The sequence below is a fragment of the Pholcus phalangioides genome, unplaced genomic scaffold, assembly GCF_987345545.1.
Source record: "Pholcus phalangioides strain wild (caught in Gottingen) unplaced genomic scaffold, Ppha-v1.0 ptg000010l_1, whole genome shotgun sequence".
NCBI classification, from domain to species: Eukaryota; Metazoa; Arthropoda; class Arachnida; order Araneae; family Pholcidae; genus Pholcus; species Pholcus phalangioides.
The window spans coordinates 31,626,001-31,636,262 of NW_028301603.1; the positions used below are offsets into that span (position 1 = coordinate 31,626,001).

General features: G+C 35.6%; 1 protein-coding gene across 1 annotated transcript in view; it reads right to left on the bottom strand.

The window, feature by feature from the left end:
* Positions 1 to 9,485, bottom strand: part of LOC149081276 (uncharacterized) — a 66,579-nt gene extending 57,094 nt beyond the window's left edge. Inside the window, exon 1 of the mRNA XM_089238111.1 lies at positions 9,383 to 9,485. The gene's annotated coding sequence lies outside the window, so the exon portion shown is untranslated. The remainder of the gene's footprint in view (positions 1 to 9,382) is intronic.
* Positions 9,486 to 10,262: the final 777 nt, after the last annotated feature.

Sequence of the window (10,262 nt, forward strand, 5' to 3'; positions counted from 1 at the left end):
TAAATAGTTGTATTCATTCACGATTTCTAGATCTTCATTTTGCCACTTGAATTGTTCAGCGTGAGCCAGCTCACCGCCCATAAGGCCTTTTAATCTCTTGTTATTTTAGCTTTGGCATTGTCAAAAATACCACAAAAGATAGTCAACAACTTGGATCTCACGCCAGGGTGAATAGAGTTTACTCCACAATAATGAACGATCCAAGGAGTGAAATGCCTGAAATAGATCAACAAAACATGTAAGAATAGTAGTAGTAGAGTTTACCTTTTTTCTTTCTGGTGTGTGTGCTAATAGAGACACTAGTCTATAGTTAATCTGAAGGTTTGTGTCACCCTTTTTAAAAATAAGAGCCACAATCGCCTCGCTCTGTGCTATTGGACTAGTAGACAAAATATTATTTAAAAGGCAGAGGATTTTTCTAAAATAATTTCCAGGGAGTTTATTATGAATTCGTTGGGTATGCCATCTCACTTCTGGATGACTTGTTCAATTTTAGGTTGTAAACTATTGACTTCCTTTCTGCAATTGATATATCTGGATTCAGAAAATCATTTTGGTGAAAAGTGATTGAGGATGGAAGTCGTGTGTGATTGAGCTAGCTTCCTTCAAAAAACCTATCTAAAGTTATGGTTAAATCATTCCTCCACTGTGATATGTATAGCAGGGGTAAATATAATGATCAAATATTTGCACTGTTGCTCTCAATTGTGAGACCTTTCAAAGGGAAGATTGCTTTCATTAGCACCTCGAAGTTGGGAACTACAGAAAACCAACTTCAGTCGACTGCCACTGTGGCGTTGATGGGGTTCCAACCCAGGTCCTCGTGATTTGAGTCCGTCGCCATGACTACTCGACCACCACAGCTGCATGCGGTAGGTACGGACATAATTAGACTACAATCATCAGATTTGTTTTCCAAATAGCTAACAGATGATACTGTTGTCTCTTATTTGCATTCTGAATCTCTCAAGATATACCGTAAAACTGTTTCGTTATGAATACAGGCCATGGATCTAGTGCCAAGACCGGAAGAGATATTAAAACCAGAGTGGTATCATCAGATTTGTCTCAAAAATGTCCATCAAATGACACCATTGGCTTATATTTGCTTTGCAAACCTCGCAAGATATAGTGTAAAACAATTTGGTTATGAAAGCAGGTCAGGAGCCTTGTGCTCATGCAGGAAGAAGTATTAAAACCAGAGTGGTGTCATTGGATTTGTGTTAACGAGATCTATCCACAGACATTAAAAACACAGATATATTTTGAATACTAATAATATTTGTGAGATATGAGCATTTAAATTATTTCGTTATACAACTTTTTGCGAATACACCCAGTATTGTCAGATGATTTTGAAAAAAATGTTCACATCAAAAAAGAAAACAAACTCTTCGGTATAGAAAACACTATTACGGGTATTTTTATTAAAAAACATTTTTAGTCAGTTGAGGGCTCATTGCAGAACAATGCAAAACTTTCAGCTTTGGAGGAAGGTTAGCAACTTGAAATGCTTGTGGGAGATTTACCCTGTGTCCCCGGCAGTGGGTCCTCTAAGCACCAGGAGGAACAGACCGGGTGAGTCTTGCTCACTGCACTGCTACGACGAACATCTCTGCACATGCAAGAGTATATGAGCAAATTATTAGCATGGCTTTATTTCACATGCCAAAATTTTTCTCACATCACAACTGATTAAATACATTGTGTGTACGCTTAGGTTTTTAGTTCTTAGCATTTGTCAGCAAAGTGGTAGGCAATGATGTACCATAGCATATAGATTTTTGTTAGTACTGGTTATTCATAAACACTGTGAAAATATTCCCATCATTGATTTGAGGTTGCTGCAATGAAAAAAGGCAATTTACAAATGAATACTGTTTTATAATCAACATTTAACAATTTTTTTTCCTCCAAAATCAATTTACTTATCAACAAAAAGAGTCAATAGGAAGAAACTTTTTTTTTATTCAATCAATATGTCTTTTTTTCTATCAATCTATCTAGAGCAGTGGTTCTCAATATTTTCTGACTCACAGAGCTATTTTTTTGCATATAATTTCTATGGCAGAGCTCTGTTTGGCTTGAGGAGCCCGTTTTAGAGTATAATTTACATGGTGGAATCCTTTAGGTATATTTTTTATTTATCAAATTTATTAATTTATTTTATTTTCCTCAAACGACTGTGGAGCCTTTGGGAAGTGCATACAGAGCCCCAAGGACACAATGGTTGAGAACCACTGATCTAGAGGGCTAACTAGGATTTTTGTTCCCATTAAATTCAATTTCTTTAAAATTCAGATTTGAATAAAATTATTTCCCATTTTCATATTTCCCTATCCAATTGCTTGACTAATCATCATTTCAAATCCCCCTTGCCTTGTCAACAAAATTAAGCAAAAGCAGCCCCTCCCACTTAATACTTGAACAGTCCCATATAACATTACCATATGAAAATACATAGAAGTTTATCATCACAGGAGTTTGACATCACAACTTTGCTCTTTTTTCCCCCATGTTGTTTTGCTCTCAGCCCCACCATGCTTTCAGCTTATGTGCAAAATATTATGCATTGCAGTCATTATTTAATATTTTCAGGGGATACGTTCAGGGATGGAGGGAGATCAATGCAAATATGGAAAATCTGTGGGGAAAAAAACCATACCATAAAGTTGTTTTTTAGTCATCTAAACACAGCACCTTCTATGTGAGAGCTGTATGGATCAAGGGCTACATAATAGCAGGCGAAGCTTCAGCAACGGTTGATAGAATTTCAAGTTCTTTCTTCTTGATAATACCTGATTGTAAATTCATTGATGCCGTAATAATGGGGAACTGCAGCAATGAAACTAACTCTTGTGACTATTTCAAATTCTTCACTTTCAGGAACATTTAAACAACAGTCTTTTGGAAACATTTCCATAAACACTAAAAGAACCTTTAAGAAGGGTTTTTGAATCTTATAATTTAGAAATGTAAAATTCTTGAGAATAATCTTTAGGAGAATATACATGAAAGGTTGGTTTCTTCCGGGACAGTGGAAGTCAGGTTTAGTATAGGATCCTATGGGTTGGCTTTTAAGTTGGCGGCCTGTGAGAACAAAAGATTTTTGAAGAAGGAGGCAATGAAAAAAAATGGGAACCATGGGATAGACAAACCCTTGCTCAGTGTTTTAGAACGTGTCCAGCGCACTATTATTTTCTGTGATCATCCAAGTGAATTTCCAAACATGCTAAAAAATGTCAAGTCATGTGGCAAGTACAAGAGGAAACATAACCCTTCAAGTAAGTGTATGGGTCACTCTGACAAAATTGGCCTAAATATATCTCCAGCATTTTATTTTTATTTATTTATTTATTCTTTTTGCTTTTTTTTTTCAATTTGCTTGAGCAAATTTTCATTTCTTAAGAAAATGTCCTTCCTGGCTGTCCCTAGCCCATTTTCCAAATTTTAAAATAACTTTCTATCCTAAAAGAACAATATATTCTTTTTTCAATAACATATTTGTTTAGGACATATTTTTATAGTCAAATGAAAAATATTTCCTCAGCTTTTTTTTCCTTACATTTGGAAAACATTGGTTCATATCCTACAATACCAGTTGCCACCTATCAAATTTTGTGTTGAAAAGGTAAAAAAAAAGGAAATAGCCATCACCTGAACTTCCTTTTAAATCAATCAGAATTGTAGATTGATTTGCAGATTAGATTTATTGGGGAAAAAATAAGCAAGTGTATTTTTTCATTGGATATCCTTCTCCTGGCTACTTTTTTGTGAGAAATATATAATTGAAAATTATATATTTCTCATGGCCCCCACAAGGATAGAGTTGGCAAGGCCCGGGATGATTTTTATTTTGGTTTTTTTTCATCATCACCATTTTTTTCATGCTATAAATTAATTACAAAGGGGTCCATGAAAAGTCCAGTCTGGAGACCAGCTAGAGGCTCCAGCCTAGGGACCTCACTCTAAGATGTGGAGGCCATGAACATTTGATATCCATTTGGCCCATTTGATATCCTTGAACATGTTTTGTTACTTTAACTGTGTCATGTCTTGTGAGTATACCCGTTCAAGGAGACCAGGAAAAAAAAGTCTGGAAAATTCATTGCTATCAATTACTGTTTTTTTACGCATCATTCCCAAAGCATATTGTAAAACATTTCTCATTCACAAAAAATTCTGCTCTTAGTTCCAAATTCAACAAAAGTATGTAAACAACTATAATTACCAGAAGTATTCTATACTGCAGAATTTACATTAGGCTATCGATTGACATCAAAACTCTAGAGTCCATATGACACAATCCGTTAATGAACTTCACCCACTTTCAGGGTTTTGTGTGCATTGTTTCAAAGCGAATTAAGTGCTCTGATATCATCACCATGCTTTGTTTTAAATGTAGGAACTTATCGCCTGACAATTTTGCCAGAGAGCAAACTTCTTTGAGAAAAACTTCCTATGAAACCAAAGTTAAGCCGTATGTTTCATTGGTTCAGGGCTGGACAAATCCCAGGCACCAGATTGCCACGGCTTCTATTAAATCGATATTCACGGCGAAAATACCCTACATGTGACTGCTAAATTAGAGTCTAAGGATGGCGCAAAATTTTCTGATTTCATTGCGTCTTTTAACAAGGCAGGCTTGTTTTTTATACTCGTCAAGGGGTTGGTGTGCTAACCTCTCGATGGGGACTCCTTGTGGTAGCAATTTTTTCCTGCGATCTTGTCCCCATTTTTGTTGTACCCCTGTCAGGAAAGATTTCTGACAAGGACGAACCGGGTATCGAACTCGCGACACATCTAAACATCCTTTGGTATTTTAGGAGAGCATCTTATCAACCTGGGCTACTGCGCCCCCAACTTCCCCCTTTTTTTTCACAGTCCATTATGATTGCGTGGCCTTGAAAAAGTGGTTTTACTACTTTGTATACTGTAGTGTATTTTATTGATATACATGGGGGTTGGTGAAGATATTTAGCGTTGTTTTCTTTAATGAGGGGTCGTGTTTCAAAGTTTCTATTCCCCTGTGGATTTTCTCCCCTCTAGTTACATGTCAGAAATTTCGGTACATTCAAAGACAGCTGCCTATACGCCGTAAATTTGTCTGTTCATACAAGATTGCGAATGTGCATTTTTGAAGAATCATAAAGGATTTAGAATGCTTGTTCAAAGTGTAAAACATTTTCCGAGATCATTCAGAAAAGAAAAAAAAAAACAAGCAAATCTAAAAACTCTACCTTGAATGTCCACAGTTTTGTCATCTAGTTGCTATGTAGTAGTCACCGCATCTCATCGCAAAAATCACTCTTATTTACTGGTGTGTATATGCAGAATTGGCTTTTAGCGGGGGAGGGGCAGAAGGATTTCTTCCACAGAAATTGTGGGTCACTAATGCTCAAAAAAAATTTAAATTAACATAGTATAAGTATTTTTTCCAATATTTTAATTTTCTACAAAAATATATTTAAAATTTTTCATTTTCTTGGGGGAGGGGGTAGGGCTCGGGGGGTGGGACTCGCCCATACCCCCAGATTTTGCCTTTGGTGAAAATCCGGGTTTGGAACCCGCAATTGAGCAGTGGTAATCGGCTAAAAATACAATTTCCTCAAGGTTTCCTTATTTTGAGTGGGCTATTTCTTTGAAAAAAGCTCACATGACAATCACACAAACCTACAACACAAATATGTATACATTAAATTTCAAATCCATACATTACCAATTTGGAGGACAGATGCAGGGCCACAACTAGGGTGGGGAGGGGAGAGCAGGAGGGTCTAGTGCCCCCTACCCCGAGCTCTGAACTAGAGAAGATGCCGAATTCACCCTTTAGGCCTATAACTTCTTCTTATACATTACATGGGGTGACAAAATGTGTGCTCGCCCCGTTTGAGAAAGTATCTAGTTGCGGCTCTAGATAGATGCCACCACCTACTGAACACAAAACACAATAAATGCTGAGCACACTTACACAAACACACTCGTTTCACCAACACAAATCTGGCATGGCTCCAATATTCAGGTGTGAAAATACGTGGCAGTTAAATGGTGACAGATCAGAGTGGTGGACCATCAGGGAGGGAAAATAAAATCATTCTACCAGGAACATGCTTTGCAAGGATTTATATGAAATCCTTGCTTCTATGAATAAGGAATTGGAAGACAAGTATCTGAGAGAGTGTATTAATATGAGAAAGATAGAATCTCATTTGCTTTAAATTTAAATCAGAAGCCATTATTAAAAGAGCTAAAAATTTTTTTAAAGAAATGGAAAATAAATCAGAAGTAGAGATGCGAGGTTAGAATATTCTCTGAGAATGGGAATATTCTCCTGGATGTAAAAATTGGAGAATAATTACGGATATTCACTTTTCTTGTGAATAATGAAACTTTTTTTTATTAATTTTGTTTATATTATGAAATATAAATCAGTTTGCATTGCCTGAAACATTAAAAAGAAGCAATTTTTGACCTAATCACCACCCCCAATGGCAAGTTTTAGTTCCAGAATATTCTCTGTCATGATGAGAAGTTTTAAAAGTTTGGTTATGGAGATTTTAGAAACCTTGATTAAAACCTTAAAATAATTAACCTAAAAATATCCTTATTTTGAAAATAAGACAAATTTCAGAAATAGGTTCAGAACAAAAAATTAAGCCAAAGGTGATTGATAAAGGAAGCAATTCTTATACAATCACCTTCATTCAAAGAAGATACAGAACTGTTTTCTTCAATGTGCATACACTTAAATTCTGTATCAATCACATTTCTTTAAAAGTTGCGTAATTCAGCCCTGTTCGTTGGCGTATGCGGGAATGGGGGGGGGTGTCCAAACTCCCCCCCCCCCCCCCCCGGTCTCTTCAAGCTGAGATTATAATGTTATTTCACCAGAAAAATTTTTAAAAAACCCTCCCTTGAGAAGAACAAAACTGAAACCCCCTTGAGAAAATTCTGCATACGCCTATGGCCCTGTTGGTTTAATTTTCTTGCTTTCAAACTTTAATATTGTGGTCTACAAACTTCAATATTCCCATCCTCTTGACAGGAAGAGAGATGGGGAAAAAATTCCCCATTGAATGTTTTGATAACATTCTCTAAATTACTAGAGAATGTTATCAAAACAATTATTCTCAAGTTATTTATCAAGATTATTTATTAATATATGTTTATACAATCATGATTACATGATTATAGTGCATGTTATTACATATATAATTCATAATACTCTCTGGAAGTACTTTGGTAACTGAAGTATATTCTCATAGAGGAGAATATTAGAGAGTATTCTCTGGAAGGACTATTATTAATACCTTCAGAATAATTCTTATTATTTTCGATAAGAATAGTAATTTATAAAAAATAGTATATTATTCCCAGTAATTTATAAAAAATGGTCCTTCCAGAAAATATTCACAAGGATATTATATGTAGCTATATTATAAATAACAGGAGAATATTCTCATCAAGAACTTATTCTCAAGTTATTTATATAATAGTAGTCCTTCCAGAGAATATTCTCCGAAAGATTATTCTCTTGAGAATCATCTAATAATAATCATCTCTAATCAGAAGGGAATTTATAGATTGATTTATTAGTAAATATATAAATGCTCTAACTTAATTACAATGGATCCTGCTTATAACGTTTTTCAAAAACTTTCATAAAAAAAAACACTGTAAAAAAGGAAAAGACTTCAAATGGGGAATCTTAATAAGAATTGCTTAGAATTGGGACCATGAAAATCAATTGTACTAAGTGAAAAACATTCAAAATGGGAATGTTATAAGCGGTATCAACTGCATATTTGGTTTAGATTTATTACATGTGCTACATTCCATATGTTAAATTCTCAGTGTCAATGGGCTTCTTTGCAAGCTTTTCCTACTAGTAGACAACGAAAGTAAATGAATCTTTGGATAGAACATGTTTTTACAAATGAACTATTTATTTGATTCACAGAGATACCTCCTCAGAGTACAGCGGCATCTCTGCTTCCATACATTTGAACTAACTCTCTGACTTTTTTGCTTTAAGCTGTGCTTGCACACTTACTCGCTTACACATTCTTTAGATCACTCTTTTGGTCGGTTCACATACTTGTGCACTGTTCTGGTGGATCGCATACTTGCACTATCTAGGTGACTCTTTTGGTCACTCACAAACCTAGTTGCTAGCTCTGTGGGTAAACCTTCTGATCGCTCTCATGCTCCCACACTCTCTAGTAGGTCACATACATACTTGCACATACTCTAGGTGACTCTTTTGGTCGATCACTAACACGGTCCCTAGCTCTGTGAGTCAAACTTCCTTCTGATCGCGTCAATGTTTACACACCCTAAAGTAGGTTACTCTTTTGATCACTCACATACTTCCACATTCTCTAGGTCAGGGGTTCTCAAACTTCCCCCCCCCCCCAATCAACACTTATTCATGGCTCCCCAGAACAGTTTAACAAGGAGTCTCTTCGAAAAACCTTTGTCAGGGCCAAAGCTTTATAGTGTCCCTAAGGAAAGTTGGTGGCACACCATGGCACAGTTCGAGAACCTCTGCTATAGATGACTCTTTTGGTCACTGAATAACATAGTCCATGGCTCTCTGGATCAACCTACTGATCTCTCCCATGCTTACACTCTCCAGTCAGTCGTTCTTTTGATCGCTCAGATACTTACACAATGTCCAGGTCACTATTTTGATAACACGTTCTCTAGACAGGGACGGACTCATGAGTTTTACCTCCTCTCACCATTTAATTCTAATTTTCTTGACTAATTCCTGACATTCCCCACCCATTCTAAACTTGACCTGAGCTATAACCCATTTAGCCCTCCTGTGAATACACCTATGAGTTCCGATTGATCTCATTAAAAAAAAACCTTCCAAATGATTTCATGACATTCTCCCATCTTAATCTTTCTTCCTTTTTAAAGCGACAAATTAGATCTAATATAACCACATGTTATAAATTATAGACTCACTCAATAATATTATAATACATATTGAACCTATACCCAGCTCTTGAAAAAGAACATCATCAATACTATTATTTTTATCCTTTAACAATGCTTCATACTGGAATTATAATAATAGTGAATAGATCAAGATCTCAATAATGCTAAATGAAATTTTCGAAGCTTTTAAACGATAAAATCCGAGTACGAACCATAACTGAATAACTGCGTTCCAAGCAATGAATAATTCGTTGTTTCCATGAGAAATAATATGACGCGTTTTATATTGGTTTTTTTTTTAATATTGTGTAAAGATTCTCGGAAAAGGGAGGAAAGGTAGGGCGAATCCGATTGTCACATCAACAATGACGCAACGATCCCAGGATCGAAGTTGGACTGGAAACAAAACAAAAAATAATCAATCGGATTTTACCTGTTATCGATAATAATTGCGATCAACACTTCATTTGACGACAGCGATAAACAAAAACAATGATCTTCCGCCATGATTGGGTCAGCAGCACATACGTACTACAACAACAACAATAATAACATTATCAGAAGTGGCAACAACGTTAACACAAAAAAAAATGGATGGAGACAGAATCTAGTGTCGATGATGACGCCCACGACAAATAGCAACGCGCCAATCACAACGAGAGGCTTATTTCTCTAAACAAAATTCTCAATCTCAACTTCCTAGTGATTCGCTAATATTTATTGTCAATCATAATTATCTCTGACAATGTTTATTATTCGGATGAATATTTACGTCTTTGATTAATGATTCACACCTTTTTTAATGATTCAACCTTGTTTAACTGTGATCACAGAAATTGTTGACAAATTTTTCTTTTCAGAAATGGTGGGTAGGATTTGAAAAACCAAAATGAGGAACATAATTTTTTTTCGGAGGGATAAAAATCTAAATTGTAAATCATAGCACCAGTTACAATGCACGATTAATTCCATAAGTGATATTATGTGATTCCTGAAGCCATCTGTTCATCAGAAATTGAAATAATGAAATAACTACAGTACATATTTAGATATTGAATTCGGCTACATAGAGTCACTGCTGTCATCTAGTGGCAAGTTGAAACAACTTTGGACTTTCCAAATGTCTGATGAGAAATTAGATGGAAGAATCGTTTCCAAGTTTAATCCGAAAATTAATCAACCAAATTTAATTCGAACTACTGTTATTGTGTCATCAGAACAGCCCTTTGTTCTAAGACATTATGTTCATATGGAAATCAAATATTGGAAACTAGAGTTTTTCACCTGTGGTCTGCAAATTCTTTGTTTCGGAG